Source organism: Wyeomyia smithii, chromosome 2, assembly GCF_029784165.1.
Source record: "Wyeomyia smithii strain HCP4-BCI-WySm-NY-G18 chromosome 2, ASM2978416v1, whole genome shotgun sequence".
NCBI classification, from domain to species: Eukaryota; Metazoa; Arthropoda; class Insecta; order Diptera; family Culicidae; genus Wyeomyia; species Wyeomyia smithii.
The window spans coordinates 13220762-13242296 of NC_073695.1; the positions used below are offsets into that span (position 1 = coordinate 13220762).

General features: G+C 39.0%; 2 protein-coding genes across 6 annotated transcripts in view; one reads left to right on the forward strand and one right to left on the reverse strand.

Annotated features, from left to right (window-relative positions):
• Positions 1-21535, reverse strand: part of LOC129725702 (rap guanine nucleotide exchange factor 4) — a 523900-nt gene that overhangs the window by 276798 nt on the left and 225567 nt on the right. The window contains exon 2 of one of the 4 annotated variants that reach the window (XM_055681790.1): positions 15587-15628. The exons of the other annotated variants lie outside the window; for them this stretch is intronic. The gene's annotated coding sequence lies outside the window, so the exon portion shown is untranslated. The remainder of the gene's footprint in view (positions 1-15586; positions 15629-21535) is intronic. 4 annotated transcript variants of the gene reach the window in all.
• Positions 1-21535, forward strand: part of LOC129725703 (uncharacterized) — a 106776-nt gene that overhangs the window by 49594 nt on the left and 35647 nt on the right. The window contains exon 1 of one of the 2 annotated variants that reach the window (XM_055681797.1): positions 20550-20586. The exons of the other annotated variant lie outside the window; for it this stretch is intronic. The gene's annotated coding sequence lies outside the window, so the exon portion shown is untranslated. Of the gene's footprint in view, positions 1-20549; positions 20587-21535 lie in introns of those variants that run through there. 2 annotated transcript variants of the gene reach the window in all.

The window sequence follows — 21535 nt, forward strand, 5'->3', positions numbered from 1 at the left end:
AGCACAGGATGCTCGTGTTATTGCCAAAAAATTATTAACCTTCCATTACTTGTTTATTTGCCTTGAGAAAGGCATTTTGATGTTCAAAATCTGTAAAAGCTGTTTTCGCATTCAGTAAATAAGACGGCGACAGATTGTATTTTATTGGATTCAGCACATAATGTGTTGTTGCCAAGATAAAGCAAAACTTTATTGCGGGAAGAAGGCCGAAGCCCTTAACTGGCATACCGAGACGTTTGGTGCTACCTCGCTACTGCTTAGATACGTGATGTGATTTGTTTACTGGTGCAACCCGCTGCTGCTACTTCCACAATACGCTACGATGCGGCTAACTAGTTATACTGTTCTGTCTATCTTTTTGGGGAAAGGCAGCAATCGACCAACCAGAGGACGTAATTTTCGTTTCAACAAGGCTTGACAATTTTAAATAGTTCAATAGTTCGCTTGATCAATCAACACTTTTCTACATTTGGGTGGATGCGTGTATAATTTTCCAATCAATTGCTGCAAGACTTAAGGAAATAGGTTGAAAACAAACCGATTTAGAAGCATTTAAAAAGGGACATTTTTCGTCCCCTTTTCGTTAATAGTTTTCGTATTTACATCCCTAAGTGGTAGGCTAAAGAAAAACGAAGTTCTACGTCAAAAGACTGTTTCTGAACTGCGTGATTAAGTTGCGTGCTGGGCCGCGGCTGAAACCTTCACTGCAACAAATTTGTCAACTACAGGTGGCCTTTCGACAGCTCATCACCTATATCACAACTATTTGCCGTGTCAAATAAATGTTGTGTGAACAAAAAAAAAAAAAAAATCACAACTATTTTTCTCCAGCTCCAGTGTTGGCGCTATCAATCAATCAAAAGATTAGAGTTCGTTTCCCAATTCAAACAGGAACATCCAGCGTTCCACTAGCAGCAAACAGCAATACTCCGAAGACGAAATAACTGATCGCGCGTACGTTTTTGGCTTTCTCCTAGAAAGGTATAGCAATCACTGGAAAAACCGAAGGTATAAAAGTGGTCCCAATGGCCGAATGTCATATACCACTCGACTTCTTTCCACGAACTGAGAATTTTCTGTATGTATGTATGTATGTGTGTGTGTGTGTGTGTGTGCAACTTTTTTTTTTCACTCACTTTTCTCAGAGATGGCTGGACCGATTTTCATAAAATTAATTGCAAATTAAAAGTCTAGTTGCGCCATAGATTGCTATTGAATTTCATTGTAATCGGATTTTTAGTTTAGAGGTTATGTATCAAAATGTAAAAATCACGAAACATCAATATCTCAGAAACCACACAACCGATTTCAATAAAACTGGTTTCAAATGATTGGGCTGTCCCCAGAACCCTTAACTTTTGAATTTCGTTATGATTGAACATATGGTTCAAAAGTTATGTAAAGAAAAGTTATCCTGAGGTTGTTTAAACTCACTCATTTTTCTCTGTGATGGCTGAACCGATTTTCACAAAATTAGTGTCAAATGAAAGGTCTAGTTGCCCCATAGGTTGCAATTGATTTTCATTGCAATCGGATTGTAACTGTGTCCGTTGTTCATAAAAATGTGAAATCACATAATGAAAGTATACATGTTGACTTTCTCCTAACGATCACTGGCTAATTAAAAGGTAGAAAAATGATTGAAATGACCGAATGTCATATACTACTCAACACAATTCGACGAGTCGAGCATTTTCTGCATATATGCATGTATAGGTGTATATGTTTGTGTGTGGGTGTGTACGTATGTATGTGCACCTTTCTTTCGACCTCACTTCTCTCAGAGATGGTCTGACCGATTCTTTCTATCTTGGTGTCAAATGAAGGGTCTATTTGCCGCTTAGGTTGCTATTGAATTTCATTGTAATCAAACTTTTAGTTTTGGCGCTGCGTCAGAATGTGAAAAACGCTCTTATATCTCAGAAGCTATGAACATAGTTGAATGCAATTAATTGGGCTTTCAAACCCTTAAACAATGAATTTCATAATGTTTAAACATGTGGTTTGAAAGTTATAGAAAGAAACGAGACCCGCAGACTGTTTAAAACTATAGCTACGATCAACATATGTGGCCTCATAGATGAAGAAAAAATAGATATGTGGCCTCAACATCATTTCAATTTAATATTGTACTATTTGAATGTTTGCGGCCTTGCTTGGGATTGAAGTTAGAATTAAAAGTCATTTCTATCATTTCACTTTTTGCCTTTCTCCTAGAAAGGTATTACTGAAAAAACTAAAGGTATAAAAGTGCTCAAAAGGGCCGAATGTCGTATACCACTTGACTCAGTTTGACGAGCTGAGCATTTTCTGCATGTGTGTGTGTGTGTGTAACGCTCTTCCAATCTCACTCGATTTTCTCAGAGATGGCCGAATCGATTTCAATGAAATCAATTGCAAATGAAAGGTCTAGTTGCTGCTTTGATCAATATATATGGCTTCAACATAATTTAAACATGGTATCGTACTATTTGAACGTTCCCGGTATCGCTCGTGATTAAATTGTTCGAAATTAAGGTTCATTTCTTATATTTAGCTATTTCTGAAGCACTAAAATTACGTCAAATTTCATATTTTATACTTTAATTACAACATCTATATTTTAGAATCCAAAGAGTGAATATACCTTTTCGGATTTAAGCATTAATGTAAATCTCTTTTTACAAATAATAAGTTTGGATGAGAAAGGCTGGGTCTGACCGCTAGGTGGATTAATTTAGGTTTTTTCCTTTTATACTCGCACACTGGCAACTAATAAGCCCAACCCAGTTTAATTTTTCTTCCATTTTATTAGCTGCATTATGTTCTCGCATCAGAAAATATCATGCAATGAGCAATTATCTCAAGCCATTTGCGGCAGGACAAATGAACTTATTTTGTGTTTTGATTTATCACGGCTTGCCACTGCTCGTCAAAACCCCCTGATTTTAAAACACTAGATGATTTTAAAATACTAATAGCCACGGAATTCAAATGCTGTCTAACACTACAACAGTTTTACTGTCGGTTAAAACCCTTCAATTATTTGGTATTTCGCTGTTCAAACTCTGTAAAAGCTGTTTTCGCAGTAAATAAGACGGCCGCGACAGATTGTGTTTTCTCGGATTCTGCACAGAATGTGCTGTTGCCAAGATAAAGCAAAACTTTATTGCGGGCAAAAGGCCGAAGCCCTTAACTGGCATATCGGGACGTTTGGTGCTACCTCACTGCTAAAATGCTTAAATATGTGATGTGATTTGTGCACTGGCGCAACCTGCTATGCTGCCGCCAACTAGGCTCTGTCGACCTTTTCAGGGAAAGGCAGCAAGCAACCAATCAGAGGACGTAATTTTCGTTTTAACGTACAATAGTTCGCATAATCAATCAACACTCTCCTACATTTGGGTGGATGCGTATATAATTTTCCAATCAATTGCTGCAAGAATCAAGAAAATCGGTTGAAAACAAACCGATTTATAAGCATTTAAAAAGGGACATTTTCGTCCCCTTTTCGTTAATAGGTTTCGTATTTACATCCCTATGTGGTAGGCTAAAGAAAAACGTAGTTCTGCGTCAAAAAACAGAAAAATAAAACACATTTTGCCGGACGATTTTCACATGATATCGTTTATTTTTCATGCCAGTTTCACACAATACGAACTTGAATTATTATGTCAATTTAAACTGCAGACTCTTTTTCCATAAATCCAGTAGAATACACTCGAATAACGCGAAAATATGACAGAGTAATTTTTAAACGCGCCTACCAATGGCCGTGCTGCCAGAAACTCCCCCGTTTTGATGAAAAAATTCTTTTGAAGGAAAAATCGTACTAATTTAAATAACTTTGTTATTTTTGAAAGAAGCATTTTTTCATGTTCAGCAAAAATATGGCCCCATAAGAATCCTACAATTTTGTAGAAAGATTGAAAAAAGCAAAAAATTATGGGAAAAATTTATTATGAAAAATGTGAAGTTTCACACTTTTTCGTTGTCTTTTTCATTGTTTATTTCAAATTTCTTTGGCAGCGTTTATGAATCTTCTTGTCCGTCCGAATCTTCGGTTCCGCAATGTGACTAAATTATTTAAACCCTGCGAAATTTGCTGTACCTTAAGTCAGTGGACACCAATCTTCCTCGGATATTCTGATTAAAATGAAAAATAATTACGGTCGCGTTCTGCTACGGAAATTGTGGTATAGATTTCTTGGAAAAAGTTTGCAAAAATGTTACAATTTTTTCCCAAGTATTGCCAACATGTTCATCAAGTTCCATTATTGATAGAAAATTGTCTCATTGTAGTTGTGTTTTAACATAAATAAAGAAACTCGTTGGACAGGACTAAATTCCAAGCTCAGCTTTTACATTGCTGATTGCTACATTATTCAATTGATCGCTAAATTTTCACTGCTATTGTGTTTGTGTTTTCGTTTCTTGGGGTTTTAGTTTGCGGTTTGCCGATACGCATAACTGGAACGTAAAGAGCAGGTGGGCGTCATATTAAGTTGTTTGTGAAATAGTATGAATTAAATATTCTGACAATCAGCACTACTGAAGACGACATAAAACCAACATCACTTTTAACAAACCATTCTCATCGCACAGACACTAAACAATTAAACTTTTGTGACTTTTTTTTTAAATTTTTTTCCTACAAGAAGATATAAGAAAAAAAATCCTGATTAAGACACGACAAATGCCTTTTTATGTCGGCCATTACCAGCAACACCGTACAATGTGAAGGTTGAAGAAACACCACACCAAAACCGCGCACAGTCCTTGGAGCATTCTATAACATTTTGCCATTCTATTAACAAGCAGGGGGCTGGCCCCTCTTTCATCATCATCCGCAACACTGTGGGCAATCTGATCTCCTGTTAACCGCGGAAAACAATATTTATTTAGCGTAATTGGCTCGATTATGTTCACCCAGGCTTCACCAAATACGGTTCACTCGGGCAACAAACGCCAAGCTGCTAGCGGCGGTGCATACCGTGGACAGAATGGGGGGGGCCGTCGGTTGGTGAATGTGGAGCACAATTTCCATACTAATTTACCGCAACACTGACTGTAGCGGCACCGGTGTAGCACCGTCATCATCCTACTGCATCGTACTGCTACAACAATGTGTATCTAGAAAAAAAAAGAAAAAGAACGAAAGCAAAACACCGAAGCTGTTTACACTTCTTCCGCGCGGGCTGGCAGTAGATTCTGGCAGCTCTAGTCCAACTGTTGATTCTTACACATTAATTATTTATCAACACCGAGTAATCTTCTTTCGTGATTTTTTTGCCCCTCCGAGCCGAGGTGGGTGATTTTGTGAAAGCTCATCGCAAAATACAACGAAGTTCAACTAGCTTTAAGCGGTTTTTGACTGCTGTTGTTGTTGTTGTGAAAAGTACTTTGGAAGGATTGCAGGGATAGCAGCCAGCGGTCAGAAAAATTATCTCTTTCCCCCGTCCGACTTGCACCTGTTCGCGTGCGAACGTCTGTCGGCATGCTTTTTCGCGCGATTCAGTAGAAGAAGTGGTAATTGGCGATTGGTGATTGCTATTTTACGCTCGCTCACAGGAACTTGTCTTCACGGTTGGCCGAAGTATTTATCTGCTGGTCGAGCATGGACCAGTAGATAGATATTGATTTCTTATAACCTTCCCCACGTGGATGGGTGGCACAGGACATGATACGTGAAGGTGGAGAGGAGTCAGACGAGCTTCTGTAAAGAACCGGGTTAGCTGGTCAGTAATCAAACGTTTAACACCGGCAGCAAATTGCCGTACCGTAACTAGTTAGAGGCTAGTTTAAATCTGGTTTGCTTTCGACAAGACGTGGAAGAAAAGCTTAATTTGATCATATCGTTTTGGGGGAACTTAGTTTGATCCCATAGTTTAGCCACTTTTACTGTCGGTGGAAGGTCGACAAACAAAAACTAAAACCTCTCGTTTCCCCAGGAGAGGAAATGCCGTCGCAATGAATTTGACATGCAGCACTCAGCCCTGTTTGCCCTTGTGCGACACAATAGCTTACGGTAAACATGCAATGTTGCCCTGCAGTTTAGCAGCAGTATTGTGACGACTATGGGTTATGGATTCCAAAACATCATCAGCTGCAATTTCGCTACGAAATTCTCATCCCATAAAGCAGGTTTCTGAGACAAGCAGACATAAAGGATAATAAAGCATCGCACGGCTCAGTTGCACTGGGCTGGCTGTCACTCAAACAAGATTGAACCCGTACATTTCTGTCATCATTTCGTGCATCTTGTCTCCACAGATGACACATACAAATTGTACTCCAATTGCTGAGCCAATCATAAAAATAAAAAAACAAAATCACAGCTTAAAAAGCTGCCACTTCAACTGTCAATAATGGCATCTCAGTGTGCAAATTCACAAATGCATTCGAAAAGCACTTTGATAATACTGCGATGTTCATCATCAAGCCGTCTTCAAGTTGACAAACCAGCAACAGTGAACCAATAAATTATTCATTTTTCATCATCAGAGCGGTGACAGCATTTGGCTTTCAGTGTGAAGTAATCACAGTTGATGGCACCTAGCGGGCATAGACGGGCAATGTGACATGCTCTCTAGACAATTGAATGCCGGAGAATTGTATTTGGCAATGGAAACAAACCCGCTAGAGTTGTGAAATGCTTTCGGTAAGAGTCATACATGAGTTCAGCAAATGGTTTTAACATTCGTACAGCATGTAGATGCACAAATGTGATATTTGCAGAGTCCGAACAAATAAACAGCACAGTACGGTGAGGCTGTTATCGCGCGCTTACCGATAAGAGGACCCCGGTTGGGACTGGGTTTTTGATTGTGTTGATAATGATAATTTAGCCTAGGGGTGCTGAAAGATTCTAAACTATTGTCTTTCAATTATTCACAGGACCTCAGCATTAGCAATTGAATCGTAGATTAAATTTCTCTCGATGGAAAACAGCCTAATTTTATGTGATTTACATGGTATAGAACATATCATATTACGACTAATTAACAGAGGTGGGCACCATTCCTTTCAGTTAGCGTTTAAACCCTCATGTGTCTTAATTGTCTAGAATTCCTCTCTGTACGACACAAGTGTAAGTGAGTAATTTTAGCCTAGAAAAGGATTGCAGTTATCGTACAAGCCACAGAAGATTCTGAATAACAAGCTCGCGCTAAATTATAACGTAACACATTATCGAAGTATATTCATATCATATGATTTTACTCACCTATTACTACGCTGGCCGAACGGTCTTTGACCTGATACAGACATGGCGTTGCCTCTCTCTGTCAGGCCAAATCTTTAGGGTTGCCCAATTGAAACAATCCTAACTAGTGTACTGTCAAAATTTTATTCCCAATCCCAATCCCAATCCCAATCCCAATCCCAATCCCAATCCCAATCCCAATCCCAATCCAAATCCAAATCTAAATCCAAATCCCAATCCCAATCCCAATCCCAATCTCAATTCCAATCCCATTCCCAATCCCAATTCCAATCTGGATCTGGAGCTGGAATAGGATCTAGATTTAAATTTGTGGATCTGGATTTGGTTCTAAATCTGTGGATTAAGATCTGTGTGTGGATCCGCATCTGGATCTGTGAATCTTGATCTTTAGATCTGGGTCTGTGGATCGGAATCTATAGATCTGGCTATGTGGATCTGTATCTGTGGATCTCGATCTATGGATCTGCAGTGGTTGATCTGGATCTATGGATATGGATCCATGGATCTGTGAATCTAGATCCGTGGATCTGTGAATTTGAATATGAATCTGTGGATCTCAATCTGTGGATCTGGATTTTCGCATCATGATTTGTGGATCTGGGTTAGTAGTTTTGGATCTGTGGATCTTGATCTTTGGATCTGGATTTGTGGATCGGAATCTATAGATCAGACTCTGTGGATCTGAATCTGTAGATATGGATCTGTGGATCTGTGAATCTAGATATGTGAATCTGTGAATTTCATTATGAATCTGTGGATCTGGATTTTTACATCATGATTTGTGTATCTGGATCAGTAGATCTTGAACTGTGAATCTGGATCTGTGGATCGGGATCTTTGGATATGGAACTATGGATCTGGAACTGTGGATATAAATTTGCGGACGTGTATCTGTGGATCTGGATCTGTATATACCAATCAATGGATCTTGATAAGCCAACCTGGATCTGTAGATCTGTAGCTGCGGATCTGAAGCTGTGGATCTGGAATTTTAAATCCGGATTTGTGGATCTTGGTCTGGATCTGAATCGATGGATCTTGATTTGTAGATCTAAATTCGTGGATCTGTGGATCTTAATCTGTGGATTTGAATCCGTGGATTCGCATATGGATCGGTGGATTTTAATCTGCGTATCTGGATTTGTGCATCTGGATCTGTGGAACTGGATCTGTGGAACTTGATTTTTAGATTTGGATATGTGGATTTGAATTAATAGATCTGTGGATTTGAATTTATGGATCTGAATCTGAATCTATGGATCTGAATCTAAGGTTCTGAATCTGTGGATCTGAATCTGTGGGTTTCGATTTTTGGATCTGGATCTATGGATTTGGATTCATGAACATGGATCTGTGGATCTGGATCTGTATACCTGGAGATATGGATCTGGACAGGTGAACCTGGATCTGTAGATCTTGAGCTTTGGATCTGAATTTAGTGGATCTGGATCGGTGGATTTGGATCGGGAATTGAATCCAAATCCCAACTACAATCCCAATCCCAATCCCAATCTGGATCTAGATCTGGATCTGGAGCTGGACCAGGATCTAGATTTGGATTTGTAGATCTGAATCTGTGGATCTGGATCTATATCCGTGGTTCTGTATCTATATCAGTGGGTCTAGATCTCTGGATTATGGTCTGTGAATCTGGATCTGTATCCGTGGATCTGGATCTGTGGATTTGGATCAATGGATCTGGATCTAGATTTATTCTAAATCTGTGGATTAAGAGCCGCATATGGATCTGTGGATCTTGATATTTAGATCTGGATCTGTGGATCGGAATCTATAGATCTGGATCTGTGGATCGGAATCTATAAATCTGGATCTGTGAATCATAATCTGTGGATCTCGATCTAAGGATCTGCAGTGGTTGATCTGTATCTGTGGATTTGAATGTGAATCTGTGGATCTGGATTTTTGCATCAGGATTTGTGGATCTGTATCTGTGGATCTGGATCTTTGAATATGGAACTATGGATCAGGATCTGTGGTAATTATTTCGCGGAAGTGTATCTGTGGATCTGGATCTGTAAACCTGGATCTATGAATCTGGATAAGTGAACCTGGTCCTTTGGATCTGGACCTGCGGATCTGAAGCAGTGGATCTAGCATTGGTGATCCGGATTTGTGAATCTGGATCTGGTTATGAATCAGTGGATATGGATTTGTAGATCTGAATTCGTGGACCTGTGGATTCGTACCTGAATCTGTGGATCTTAATCTGTGGATTTTGATCCGTGGATTCGCATATGGATCTGTGGATCTTAATCTGTGTATCTGGATTTGTGCATCTGGATCTGTGGAACTGGATTAGTGTATCTGGATCTGGATCTGTGGATCTAGATCTTTGGGTCTAGATCTTCGGATCTGGATCGATGGATCTGAATCTGTGGATCTGTATCTATGGATCTGGATCTATGGATCTGCAGTGGTTGATCTGGATCTGTGAATCTGGATCCGTGGATCGGTGGATTTGAATATGAATCTGTTGATCTGGATTTTTGCATAATGATTTGTGGATCTGGATTAGTGGATTTGGATTTGTGGATCTGGATCTATGGATCTGGAACTATGGATCTGGAACTATGGATCTGGAACTATGGATCTGGAACTATGGATCTGGATCTGTGGCTCTGAATTTGTAGACTTGGAGCTGTGGATTCGTATCTGTGGATCTTAATCCGTGGATCTGGATCCATGGATTCGCATCTGTGGATCTTGATCTGGATTTGTGTTTATGGATCAGTGGAACTGGATTTGTGGATCTGGATATGTTGATATGGATCGGTTGACATGGACCTGTGTATCTGAATCTGTACGCTCGTATCTGTGGATCTGAAGCTATGTATCTAAATTTGTGAATGTGGATTTGGTGATTTCATCTGTGAATCTGGAGCTGTGGATCTGGATTTGTGGACATGAATCTGAATCGGTGGATCTGGATATTTGAATCTAGATCCGTAAACCTGTGGATGCAGATCTTGAGCTGTGGATCTTATTTCCTGAATCTTATTCAGTTCGTCTGGATCCATGGATTCGTATCTGGATCTGTGGATTTGGGGATATGGATCTGGATCTGTGGATCTAGATATGTGGATCGGGTTTGTAGGCACGGATATGTGTATCTGAATCTGTACACTTGGATCTGTGGATCTGAAGCTATGAATCTACATTTGTAGATTTGGATGTGTGAATTTGAATCTGTGGATCGTTATCTGTGAATCTGGAGCTGTAGATCTCGATTTGTGGATCCGATTTGAGAATCTGGATCTGTGAATCTGAATTCATGGACCTGTGAATTCGGATCTGGAGCTGTGGATCTCAATCTGAGTATCTGATTTAGTGTATCTGGATTGGTGGATCTGGACCTATGGATCTTAATCTGTGGATCTGGATCTGTGAACATGAATCTGTGCACCTGGTGATCTGTACACTCGAATATTTGGATCTGAAGCTATGGAACTGGATTTGGGGATTCGGATCTGGATCTGGACAATCAACTTTGCCTACTTAAATTTTTCAAAAATTTGTTTGGGTTAACATTTGAGAAAACGTATACATCGATATATCTAAAGTTTTCGCTAAATGAATTCTAGGAATTATTGAAAAATATATGTAAAAATATTGAAAAAAATGTAGGTTCATACACTGTAAGAAAAATAGATTTTTATAACAAAACGCCATTGCTTTTATAAACTACCATCTTGTTTTTTTAGATAAGACTTTTTTAATATACACTTTATTCGTTATTACTTTTTTGAACATTTCAATCTAATATATCTTTTTTTTCCTATAAAAACTTTTTCATATTCTACGATAGAAATTGGTCTTAGACATGAAAAAGTTTTTGTTAGTAAAACAATCCAGATCAAAGAAAAGTCGAGATGCTCACCTTGACGGTAGACCAGAGAATGAGTTTCTGTATCTCCTTCCATAGCATAATTCAGAATGGAATAGTTGGGAGACTAGGGGGGTAGGGTTAGTGCCAATCACGTGGCATCCTATTTACTTCCATTCTATGTCGCTGATTTCTGGTGATGAATGCGATGCCGGCATGGCTAGCAAATGAATGATCCCGTGGAATCATTTCGTCTAACTTTGTGATGTCTGTGTTAGGAAAATAAACCAATCGCATTGAAAATGTATGTGGATGTTTGACTTTGAAACTTTTTCGTAATTTTATCAACATGTTATAAAAGCAAGCGCACCGGTGAGTTGCCATTTGAGTTGCTATTTTCACAACGCTGGCCGTTGCTATTTTGGATAGCAACCGATGTTCGCACCGGTCGTTGCTATTGGGGATTACTAATTCATCTATTTCTTTTTAACGCCGGCAGTTGCTAATTTCTAAAGACCATCACTAGCTAGCATCAGCAAAATGTTTGTTCGTGTCGTATTTCCCAAAAATTCTGCACATCTAGTAATAACCAATTTATCTGTCCGTCAATTGTTTCCGGAATAATCTGCGTTCTTTCTGCTTCAAAAAATATCCCCTTTATTTCAAGCAACTCTGTTTTAACTTTGTTTCCGTTCTCCCAAATTATCGATAACACAATTCTGTTGCAGGTTTCTTCGTTTGTACATGCATGGATTTTTTATCCTTGGATGTTTAAATCATTGCGTTAGACCGTGGAACGTTTCGCAACGTTGCCTTCAATAACTATTATACATTATAAAATTGGCGAACTGTCATTAATTGTATTTTGTACTTTGTGCTGTCTCGATTCTTACAATTTGCTATTAATATTTGCAAATTTGCAGCCAAAGAAAATTTGAAAGTAGAACGCGAAATTGTTCTCGAGTATTTGGTTGATTCTAGTGACGAAGAAAATGATTTCGCGAAACAAATTTTTTTTACGCGAGTATGAAAAGGATTTTTGGAAAGATTCAGGGTGCCTCTCAGCCTGGAAAACGGTAAAATATTGATAGCGGCTGAGGAAGTTTGCCATCCAGCGTTTTGACAAATTTTTTTTCGGCAACACCGGTCTATACCGATGACCATTTCCGACGCCACTTTCGAATTCGTCTTACGTTGTTTTCGGCAACACCGGTCTATACCGATGACCATTTCCGACGCCACTTTCGAATTCGTCTTACGTTGTTTTCGAAGATTAAAACCGCTGTAGATGCGAGAAATGGGTTTTTCTTCAACAACCGGACGCAACGGGAAACTGAGACCAACATGCCTTCAAGAGAGTCAGCAGCAATAGTCGGTAATACTCCCGAGCAATTCATTCAAACCTTCCAGGTTTATTGAGATAACGACATGGTTGACCAATCTTGTGAGGACTTGAGCTTTATGCTTCGTGTAGATTAGAGTGCCAACCAAAATGGTCATCTCGAATTAAAAAAAAAAACTATAAATGTTTACCCGCCCGGAAAAACACCCTGGGTAAAATTTCAGCTCAATCGAAATTAAAATAGACTGGTTCACGCCGATACTTACGTCCTACGACGTGTTTAACCAAGGTAAAGCGTTTCGTCTTCCAGGGCCGACCAATTATGTTCGATACACTCATTATTTTCATAATATTGTTACGAACGTTTACTATCGAGCACATCAAAACAAACAACAGTTTGACATTATTCATCAAATAGCAACGATGCGGCACGTTGCTATCGCGTTGCCAAATTTAATAACTCGCTACTACCCGAGGTGGAGATTGCTATTTCCCAAACCAACATATCAACGCCCGGTTCGGTTGCCGCGTTATGGTGGGAGTTGCCAAACTAGCTTTAGAAACTTCAATTTAGCCACTGGTGGGCTTGCTCTAAGTAGTTGGCGGAGATAATAATCATGTTAGAAAAATCTTATATATTTTAGCTATCTGACAGTATACTAATTATAGAAATCGCTACAGTTGTTTAAGAGCTATTAGCATTTGAAAACATCAATTCTGGCAGCCGTTACAAGTTTATTTCAGGTTCCACAGAATGTGCCTCTAAGTATAGTGAAGAAAGGCGTAGTCCTACGTTAAGACGTGAGAATTGATGGGCATGAAAAAGTCCTCGTTTTTTTCCATGAGAGTGTCATTTGATTCTTTCAAAACAGTTTTTGACTAAATTAGTCATCAAGAAAAGCTAAAACGAAAAATAATTTGAGTAAACCGTTTTTTAGATAAAGTTTCAAGAGGTGCTAAATCATGATTTTTAAATTTTTCTAACGCATTTTATAAAGATTTCACCCCGACTCCACCCTTAAACTCCGATGGTACTTTGTGGATACGTGGGCCTGCATATTTTTTGTTTGTTTCGTAATATATTTGAAATGAGTACTACTAAATTATTTCAATCGATGAGTCAAACTTCGAATGATTAAGGAACAATTATCTGGAAAACAACAAACGGTTTGTATCGCACCGTGCTTCAAATGTTCTGCGTGGTTTTGTAGGAAAGATGACTTTTCTTGATAATTGTAAAATCGATAGTCAGTGGCGCATCCGAAAATTCTTTCTTGTTTGATAAAAAATGTGAGATTTGAGAATATTAAAGAGAGAGGCAAGTTGAGAGAAAGAGAGAGAGAGAGAGAGAGAGAGAGAGAGAGAGAGAGAGAGCAACCTTAATCAATGACTACCATCAAACAGGATAAGAAAAACAGATGTTTGGCGTACTAACGTAAATCACCCTCAATACGTGCGGCAGAATATTGAAGAGAGAAAATAGGAGAGAACAACGTAAAACATAAGGTGCTTTCCTGCTATCATTAGCGATACCGCTTACCATGCAACGCACGTCCTCTTCAAATCTACTGTTGCGTAATTCAGTCAATGGTCAATTCGAGGACATCATAAGAATTATTGTTTATCGCATGACATAAATAGTGAAAAGCCGATGGAAACAGAGTTTTCGGATTTCGTTTAGCGGTAGATCACAAAAGTTTTGTCTTTTCGACAGAAATCCACATGGTAACTTCCGGCTCAGTTGTGTAGCAGCCTCTAAGATGAATAGATATTCGGTGTAACCTTCTTTTGCATTGTCTCAAATAGTATATTTTCGTGACATTTTATCGCTAGGATAAAGTGCTTGTACCGGACACCATGTTTCCCGAGGGAAAAACAACAACGATCACATGCTAGTGACCTAGCAACAGACTTGATTCCAGACGGTCGTTATTTTCCCGCACATACGGTAACGTATGCATTACAAGTCCTTTGCAAAGGTCTAAAAGATTAACATAGCCTTTGCAATCGAACCAGAAACCGTACCTCAAAGCGGTCAAAGCATCACTATCAGACCGATAAAAAAAATCAAATTTTTGAAAGATTTTTTTTAAAGGATTTTCTGGGAAACAAATTTTTTTTAGCTCAAAAACATTTTTATTCATATCAGAACAATTTACATTGTCTCATCATCTTTACTAGAAGTCTTATTTTAGAAGTTGTTTGCCTAAATTATTTCTCGTGGAAGTTCATGTACTTTTTCGAGAGTGTAAATGGTGTGTGTTTCTTCTCTTAAAAAAGAATAAATTTTATTTTTAAGCTGAAGCGAGAACTTCAGTAATGAAAAAACAAAGTCATCAAGCAAATATTTCACAGACTGTCGTATCATAAAACTGTTTACATTTCAATACTTCATTTTGAACCCCTTCACTAAATAATCTGGAGTTTGAAAATAACTATTTAGAGCGATGCTTGGTAGATTACTTCGAGTAGAAGAAATAAACATTAGGCTTACGCCAAAGATTTATGAAATCTACAAGCTCGTTTTTCATTATCATCTTAAAAATGACCTTTCGCCCAACTTTGGCCGGCACATGAAACGCAGCCAACAATAGCTTGTAAATTTTCACGAGTAATGACGCGCTTTGGACCCCGACAAAACAAATGGGCTGTTGGAATTATGTTGCCTACTAATACGAAACCAGAAGTAAACCTTCATATTTATGACGTCTTTATTCAACAAGAACCTAGACCGTACCGCAGACGGGAACAATGAATTTTTAATACCTTCTGTGCCGCTAGGCGGAGACGAACAATTGCAATCATTTTTCGGTAGAATTCAAATTAATTGAATCAAATATAAACAAAGTTTACTCTTCGACGGCTATTTACAAACGGCACGGAACTGACTTTGACTATGAATGCCTAACTGTTTCATTTCTGGAAAAATGGAACAAAATATCCAAGAATATAAATGATTGGTAAAATAGAGCAGAACAGACTTTCAAGTGAAAAGTGCTATTCGTAAGAAAAAAAAACTTTTTGGACATGTATTCTAGTCCACATCTGAAATAATCATTAAATGCTTTGCTGAATTACATTTGCCTGTACCGTAATGAGAAGCAGCCGATCTTAAGAGCTTAGTTGTTAAGATGTCAGTTGTATGATTCAGTTGAAGTCGAAAACAAAAATTTCAGAACCATAATATTTCTCCTACCTTACTGATGAATATTTAAAGCTGATTGAAAACGGAAGTTACCTGTAAGTAGAGAGAAAATATGAACATTGTGTTCATTTTCATTTTCATTTTCTTTTTTCAAGTTACAACACAAACAAAGTTTGAAGAGCTTTAGGTAAAACTGCACCCGTCTCCAAAACCGACAGCTCCTTCGCATTTCCGAGTACTTTTCTAACCTGCATTGCAGCAGGAAAAGCAATATCATTGTAGTAGAGGAAACCGACGTTTGTCATGCTGAAGAAAACTTTCTACCTTCCCTGCCCCCTGCCAGGAGAGATAAATTGGTTTTTCATCAAAAGTTGTGCAAACTATATTTGCCACACCACACAGACCGGAGTGAACTGAACGGGAAATTTAGTTCGACACAAAATTTTGAAAACGTAACGGAGTGGTGAGCTGAGTTTTTTTGAAGTAGAATACTTCTCTCAGGAAGTTCGGCTACATAGGGATGTGAAATGGAAATCTAAAACCGAAAAAAGTGAAAAATATGTCCAATTTCAAATGCTAATAAATCGGTTAGTATTCGATGGATTTCCTTCGTTCTTGCAGCAATAGATTGGAAAATCTTCTAAGATTCTTCCCAAAATAAGATAATTGTAATTTTATTATTCACACTAATGTACTATTGAAAATAGTCAAGCCTTGTCAAAACGAAAAATCCGACCTCTGATTGGTCGTTATATGCTTGCTTCCCAAGCAAGGTCGACAGGATCATATACCTTGCAATTGAAAACATGCTATTTGGCCTATATAAGAGCCTGCTTCAGCCGGAGCCGCTCATAATAGTTCTAGACAGCGACAACAGCAGTTGTCCTTCCTTAGCAGCAGCACTAGCCCTGTGGTTGGTCACCACGTCTCAGGAGCAGCGCGGTTTTTCTCAGCGTGTGTCGCCAGACAGCCATTATTCCCCCCGTGTTGGGGCAGCATGTGGATTGCCATCAGGAAATCCAATTTCGGAAATCAAAATGCCTTTTTTAAGGCAAATAAACAAGTCATTGAAAGTTAATAATTTTTGTCAACGCAAGCAAGCATTCTGTGTTGTATCCTAGCAATTTAAATTTGCCGCACCCGTCTAATTTACTGAATGTGAAATCGCTTCCACAGTTCATGTTGTCCGTGTATCTTAATTCCACCAATGTTAGGGCAGCTCAAAGGTTGTAATTAGCAACCGATTTTGAAACGCAACATGCTTTTTTCAAGGCAAATAAAAAAATAATTGAAGGTTAATAATTTTCTGGCATCAACACAAGCAGACATTCTGTGCGGGATGCAATCAAATTCTGTTGTAGTTGTCTAATTTTCACTTTATTTAGTAAACCCCCCACTGTAGGGGCAGCGCAAAGGCTGCGATCAGCATAACCGACATTGAATAATAAACTGCCCTGTTAGTACGCATTCACAAAAGCAGTTAGTTCGACTATGCAGAGCTAATATGAAGTCGATTCAATCAATCAGCATAAACAGAATTTCGTCGTCTCCCAGCTGCCAAGTTGCAACATGATGCAACACGCAACAGCGAGCAAACGAAATCGCTTGATGTTACAAACTACAATAAGATACGGGTTAAAACCGTTGCGTGCATGAGAGCACCATCGGTGTTTATTCGCTGGATACACTATCTACTGTCTACTGAACGCAATAATCTGCTTACATGCGACATGGGGACGGGAACATTTTCTTCAACGAAGCTGCGCAACACGACACAAAACATGTTATTTTGTTGCTTCAATGAGAGTGCTATCGGTCCGGTTCGACAAGAAATCATTTTTGTGCATCCGTGTTACGAAACTGAGGAAAAACTTTAGAAACTGAAAAAAGAGGTGGAGCTTATCAAATGATCGCTCTGAGCCGGAATGAAGTCACACATATTTTTCAAGTTATATCATTCCACCACGTACGAAAAATAATTCATTCCTATTTTCATCCCTATATAAGAGCCTGTTTTGGTCGAAGCCGCTCATAATAGTTCTGAACAGCGACGACAGCAGTCCTCCCTTAGCAGCAGCGGGAGCGAGTAGTGGGTACCATCGATAGCGAATAGCGGCCACAACTGTGGCATGGCTGCGGATAAGCGTAGCAGTTTCAGCGGATTTCACCATCGATAGCAGCAGGGCCAGCAGATGCAGGTACAGCGGATACCAATGGCGGCCACAACTGTGGCATGGCTACGGATAGCGTTGCAGTTGCTCAGCACTTGGGCCAGCGTATAGCGGCCACAACTGTGGCATGGCTATGCATAGCGTAGCTGTTGCAGCGGGTATATCATCATCAATAGTAGCAGGGTCAGCTGATGCAACGACACTCCCTTCACTAAAATGCTGTTTCAGTGTGGTAGCGGGAAGCATCAGCAGCAGGCTTGCATGAAGTGAATACATCAGCCAGCAACTTTCTCTAAGGCCTCTGCCATAGTAGACGCGAAAAGCGGCGCGAACCGATTCGCTCGGCCGTAGGGTGATGTACAGCTCTACTGATGGCTGTACATTAACCTACAGCTGAGCAAATCAGTTCGCGTCGCTTTTCGCGTCTATTATGGCAGAGGCCTAATGGGAAAGTTGTATCAGTTTGTTCAGAAGAATATTATTGTCGGTAATATTACAGGGATGCGATTGCGTAAATCCGATTTTGAATTGAACAATTGTTCTTTTGAGAACAAATAAAACACTTATTTGAAGAGTTAATAGCTTTTGGTATCAATAGCAGTATAGTGACAGCATCAGCGGTAGATGCAGATGCAGCCGGTACTTCCCTGAGGCCGATGTAAAGGTGAATGGGAGCAGCACGGCGAAACAGTTCGTGTTATGCTTAGACGCGCGTCATTTTTCGTTGTTGATATTCCCCACATGAAACGACGCGCTTTCGTATGATAGCGGTGGTATTAGCGGTAGATGCATTTGCCAACAAGCCGTGTCTAGTTTCCAATGTGAAAACACCTTTCTCACTGTGTTGACCGTGCGCCTTAGTCCTCACTATCAAGGTAACACAGAGATGTAAGATAAACACTACATCCTATGATAAATTGAACAATTGTCCTTATAAGGACAACAAATGAATTAATGAAGATTTAATTTTGAATTAGAATACTTCTCTCAGGAAGTTCGGCTACATAGGGATGTGAAATGAAAATCTAAAACTGAAAAAAGTGAGAAAAATTTCAAATGCTAATAAATCGGTTAGTTTTCGCTGGATTTCCTTCGTTTTTGCAGCAATCGATTAGAAAATCTTCTAAGATTGCTACCAAATGCATGAAATTGCAATTTTATCATTCGAACTATTGTACTATTGAAAACTCTTAAGCCATGTCAAAACACAAAATTTGACCTCTGATTGGTCGTTATACCGCGCTTTCCCAAGCACGGTCGGCAGAGTTATGGACCTAGTAAATTGGGAATGCATCATTTGGCCTATATAAGAGCTTCATCAGATAATAAACAAACATTTCATCGGATATTAAATTGAACAACTGAAATTTGAAGAACACAAATGATTATTTGAAGAGTTAATATTTTCTCGTTTTGCGCTATAATCCAAAGTTAATTATCTTCATCTACATGCATACTCTGATTATTATTACGTGTTTGCGTCGCTTAGTGTTTGGCTACGGTCATGCAGAACGCAAATAATGGCGCGATGCGATTCGGCAAGACGAAATATGTTGAAATGTATAGCTCTACTTCGCCTTAAAAAAAGCTGTACATTTCACCACGGTAAGGCGAATCGCATCGCGCCGGCATTCGCGTTCTGCATAACCGTAGCCTTTGTTTCGTTCCCGTTTAATGATGTCGTATTAAATGTGCATATTACAATTCGGCAGCACTTCAACGTCTCATTTGCACAAAATTTAAAAATATTCAATGAACTTCATTCAAAATATCAGACAAAAAGAAATTACAATACTGCCAACTGACACGCAAGCAGCCGGGTTACCTTTCTTGTAAAAGTATTCTACTTCAACCTTGCGGTCGTGGCTTTGCATACAACCTTCTTGTGATTTTTTCTCAAAATTTTCAGATCGAGGAATATAACGATTTACTTCTGGACGGATAATTCGAATTATCTAATCAAAGTACTAAACTGTGAGTGATAAAACAACGGAATCCTCACGCTGCTTTAGAATATAACTGGATATAACCATTAAAGCGCGATGATTTCTTCTCTGCTCGATTGTCTTTCTGGCGATAAAATCATCCCAAGCTAAAACAACAAGATAAGTAATGTTGGCACTTTACGGTTTGCCGTTCGCAAACAAGAATAAAAACACATCGTCAGGCGAATCGTCAGCCGGCAGTCGGCTTATCATTTTTTTATCGAGCAGCATTTTTGCTGTTGCTTCCCTTGAGGAGACATAAACTAGAGGGATTCTCCCTATTGCGTGTCCTACTATTTGCTATCAAATGAGCTTACTTTACATCAGGTGTGCATCCACGCGATTCTCGTGCAGCGCGAATCACTGCACAAGGGGTTTTCGGTTGGGCATTATCACCGGTTTTGCGTTGATGTAGGTCAATTATGTCATTAATTATGCAATGCAATGAAGGATGGAAGTTAATACGGTACTTTAAACTTGATTTGTTTAACTAAGAAATTTCCTGCTTGTAATTTTCATAAAATGGTTTTAAATATTTTAATTCGCTACACACCGGTGCAGTGCAGTGTGGCTCTCACACACACATTGCATGGCATGGCTCACTTGGTTGATATCATAAATGCAGTGATGCGAAAAATATTAGCCATTGAACAGAGCAGCGGAAGCGAAAGAAAGCATCGTCGTCGTCAGTACCGCTGCTGGTATAAGACTGGGAGTTTTAAGTGCATTTAGCCGATCTCCGGAAACAATTGCCTTCCGCTACTAGCAGCATTCCTGAAGCATACCGGCGCTGTTCGCTGTTCGGCGGCATATTCCCACACGCACACACCAGACCAGAGATGGCATTTTTCGTGTACGGTTGGCCGTAAATCTGTTAATGTATTCATTCGCACAGGTAAGCTCTCCACAGCTGATCATTTAGGCTTGGTAGACGCGACGAGTCACCTAGCGGTGCGATCGTAAATTTCTCGTTGAGAAATAACCACGTGAAACTTGAAAGATTTTTACTGATATGTTTCAAAAAGTAATGCTAAAGATGTATGATACACCGGTGCCTCGTTAAAGGCTCATACAGAGAGGCGTAAAATCTTCCTGGTTCATACATCCTGAGCATCAGCAGTAAAGTGTAGTGAAGCACACCGCATAGAGAGTGATTCAGTTTTGTACTTTTATCGTGTTCTATTTTCATTCTCATTCAAATGTGCTATGATTCGAATTTTTATACAGCATCCTGAGTGCACAGATTTACATTTGTCTGTGCTGTTGAGCTCGAGCTCAAAGCAACAATTGGGGCAAATTATTCTTCAGCATGTTTTATTCTGATGAAAAAAATTGCTTGCAACCAAACCTGTGTCTAGCTCAAGGTTGAGCTATTTTTTTTTGCTTTCCCATTTTTTAGTATTCAGTGATAATGGATTTTGGCTTTGAATGTTTGTCAACAGCCAATTTTACTAAATTCACGCTTATGTTCTTCGTTCCTTTTTGTTATTTCATGCTTTCAAGTTGTTGAAGTATTATTTCATGAATTCGAAACATGTTTTGAATTTAGAAACGAAAAGAATTCAAAATTCGACTTCGATACAAATTCCGAACATTTCTTACGGCTTCAAATTCGTCAAACCGTATTTCACACAACTTTTATTATATAGAATCAGAGAACTGTTTAAAATAAACGTCTTTCACTGTCAGCAACAGAATATAGATCTGCTTAATATAGACCACTTTCTTTAGTGAACCACCTGAACTTCTTACACCAAATGACACATTATAAATATACTTATTTTGATTTGTGCTTTGACAACTTCAATAATGTTCTTCATTAGAAATGTTGCAATAGACGTTTA